General features: G+C 50.7%; 1 protein-coding gene across 2 annotated transcripts in view; it reads left to right on the plus strand.

The window, feature by feature from the left end:
* Positions 1-3,346, plus strand: part of Hecw2 (HECT, C2 and WW domain containing E3 ubiquitin protein ligase 2) — a 207,115-nt gene that overhangs the window by 83,747 nt on the left and 120,022 nt on the right. The window lies entirely within an intron of this gene.

A 3,346-nucleotide genomic window follows, 5' to 3' on the forward strand; every position in this document is an offset into this window, starting at 1 on the left:
GTCCATTGACAGATGGGTGAGTAAGGATAGTATTTACAGGCTGTGGAGTACTGCTCTGCTATAAAGAAGGACAAGCTTGAGTCATGCATAAGAAAGTGGGTACACTTCAGTCCATAATGTTTAGTGAAACAAATTGGATAAACAAGCATAAATATCACACAGTTCTCTTACATGAGAAATCAAAAGTATAAAAAAAGAGCACACTCGGAACACCAAGCGGCTTCTCTGTCTTGTCAGCATTTAAATAGAGGGTGGAAATCTTTGTTTTGATAGTCACATAAGCAGAATGTCCAAAAGATTATTGCAAAGGCCAGAATGTATTTGCATGTTCTGAAGGGGCCCAAAAGAGGATGATGTGACATGGCCACCGTCTCTTCCTGTCCACCCTAGACCTGCCCTGCTGACTGCAGGCTTCCTTGGGTCCACACGGAGACCTGGCTGTGGGTTCTCCACCCTTGGAGACCCCACACTTTCCTTGCTTGTTCTTTGCAGGAACTGCTCCTGTTTTTGTAGCCTTGTGGTGGGTGGCTTATTTGTGTCCCTGCGACTGGCTGCCACATTAGGCGTTATGCAGACCCTGCCACGCTGCTGTGGTTGCTTCTTCCCCGTGCTTGTGACTGGGGCCCTTGGGCTTTTCCTGTTGGATGTGCATGGGGCACTGCCTTTCCCTGTGCCCTTCCTGGCCTGTGTTTCTGTGGCGTAGAGGTCCATGCAGCTGGCCATGTGGATGTCTGGGCACGGTGTCCCTTTCCACACTTCTGAGTCCCTCATCCTATAGCTGGGATCTCAGCTAAGTCATCAAAATGCTACCCTCTCTCCTACTCAGAGGGGCTGTGTAGTGACTCCATGTGATTCCCTGAAACCCCGGTGTGTGAAGATGAAGGATCCCTCCTGGCTTGGAGCATCCCTGTATCCTCGCTATGTGTAGTGCAGCTCCTGAATTCTTGGGGGCGAGTAGATGGTGGAGGATGAAGAAATAAAGAATCAGAAGACAGAAAGCTGAGGTCAGGTGGTGCCTCCTCTCCTGATGGGAGAGAGAAAACTGCCAAGGACTATAGTGTGTGTGTATTATACACTGGCAGGCTGTCTCCATTACTTTTCTGTCATTGCTGGGTCAAGGAGGAAGGAATTTCCTTTATTTAAATGCTGAAATGCTTCACCCAAAATGAAGGAAGGAAAGGTTTATTTAGCTCACAGTTTGTGGTCGTTTCAGTCCATACTCAGCTGGCTCCAAGGCAGAGCGGCACATGGCAGAGGGCAGCAGTTCACGGTGGCAGAAAACAGCAAAACAACAAGAGTGAAAGGGAGGAGTAGCAGCAACAACAGCTACAGAGTGCAACTCTGTCTCCCTCCTGTTACAGTTAGGCTTTCCGCCCCAGGCTGGGTGCAGCCCTCACACCCATAATCCCAGCCTTGGGTCATGAATCAGTCACACTCCAGAAGCTGCCCCATGACTACATGAGGTTTTGGGGGAGCACCTAGACACAAACCCTAACACGAGTTGGTGTCACATGACACTTGTCTCCAGCTTGTTCACGTGGCTCCCCTAGGGCACCTGCTGTTCTCAAGGGTGGCCTTGGTGATCGAGCTTCAGCTTCAGCCACTTCCCACATATCCTAAGGGGCAGAAATCTTCACTGGTGTCCAGCCTTCCATCAGGTACAAGGGACCCATTGTGCATGGGGCAGCTTCCAGTGGCCAGCCTGTAGGTGTGGCTTTGTCACGGGAGACTGTGTAAATCCCTGGGCTTGGCACTGGTTCTGCATGGCTCTGTGGAGTTTTGGTGGCCACTTCCACATAATCTACATTTTGCAGATTCAGAGTACAGCCATCCCACAGTTTCACGGATTCCAGGTTGTTCTGTGGGTAGGAGTGGGTCAGCAGGTGGGGCGGGCCTGGTCATCAGCACCTTCTCATGGGAATAACACTTGAATTTCTTGGTGGCTTCCGTTACCTGGCTGACTGTGAGAGCTTAAAAACCAGCAGGCAGCCTCCTGTGGCCTGAAAGGGAGTTTGGAGGGGAAGCTATCAAATGCACTTTTCTTTATTAATTGAAAAACGCCCTGCTCACTCCCGGAGCACTGATTTGATTTGTGCCCTGCTGCCGCAGGCAGATTCGCAGCGCTGGTTCCTGGCATTTGGAGAGTGATGCCAATGAGCCCGAGCGCAGAGCCCAGTCACACACATCACACGCATCACTGCGCTTTGTTCTGCTTTGGCGCCCCTGGTGCTGGTGGCTGGGTTTGTTCTTGTGGAATACGCGCCTTGGGTTGGGGCGCAAGGCTTGCTGGCATCTGTGCAGCTGTTGCTGTTTCAGACATGGCCAGAGTCAGCATTGGCGTTCAGGAATAATGGGCAGGAGCGTCCTCAGAGGGAAAGCAGCTTCGGAGCTGGCCCTTGCTCTTTGTGGCCGCGGCTGTCCCCGTCCATGAAACCCCTTCCTTCCTTGATTCCACCCTGGCTGCACGGTGCCCTCACTCGCCTCCTCCTGGCTCCGAGTTCGTCCTCTGGCGCTGCCCTTTCAAGGCTGCTGTCCGGTGTGGGCCTGGGATTTTCATGTCAGCGGCTGAGCTGTGAGACACCTGCTGGACACCGGGAAGCTGGCCCTGGTTCTCGCCCTGTCTGGCGTCTGGCGTGGCAGTTGGGGCACAGCACAGGGCTGTTAATTGTGACTTACGGCCTAGCGATCACTGTGCGTCGTAGACGCACTCCATGTTTTACTTCAGGATAGAAATGCTCCTGAAGTTTCCTGTTTCGGTATTGATAAGAAGAGGATGACGATACCGATTCCTAGAGCAGGATTTTTAAATTTTGGTCTTTTAAAATAACCAAGCACTCTGTAGGAGGCCATTTGGAGCAGTCAGGGAGGCTGTGGCTTTCGTCCTCTGGGAAGTGCTGGGACAGTCACTGTAGGATAGGAGGACGCAGTCTATCTAGGAGCCCTTGCCTGTGGCCCAGCAAGGTCTGGCAGGGTCGGTGTGGCTGCCCTTTGCTGACTCCTGCAACTCAGACACTGCACTTAGACAACTGTTGGGGGTTCTACGACTTATATTCAGCATGTTTTCACTTCCTGCTCTTCGAAGCTACTTTCCCAAAACCATAACTGGCACTTGCCTTTCTTTTGGTCAAGCTCAAATGCACAAAACAAGCTTCTAAGATGTATGGATTAAGAAGTAGCAATGAGACAGTTTCAAAACAGGTTAGTAGGACAATAACAATAATTAATACATCGCGTATTGCTGTCTTTGTAGTAGTTATTCATAGTACAGGATGCAGACATGGTATCTTGTCTAAACACTATTCAAAGCTTTCTTCTCATTGAACTAAGAGAAAGTAGCTATATATCT

The sequence above is a fragment of the Octodon degus genome, unplaced genomic scaffold (genome assembly GCF_000260255.1).
Source record: "Octodon degus isolate 3935 unplaced genomic scaffold, OctDeg1.0 scaffold00025, whole genome shotgun sequence".
NCBI classification, from domain to species: domain Eukaryota; kingdom Metazoa; phylum Chordata; class Mammalia; order Rodentia; family Octodontidae; genus Octodon; species Octodon degus.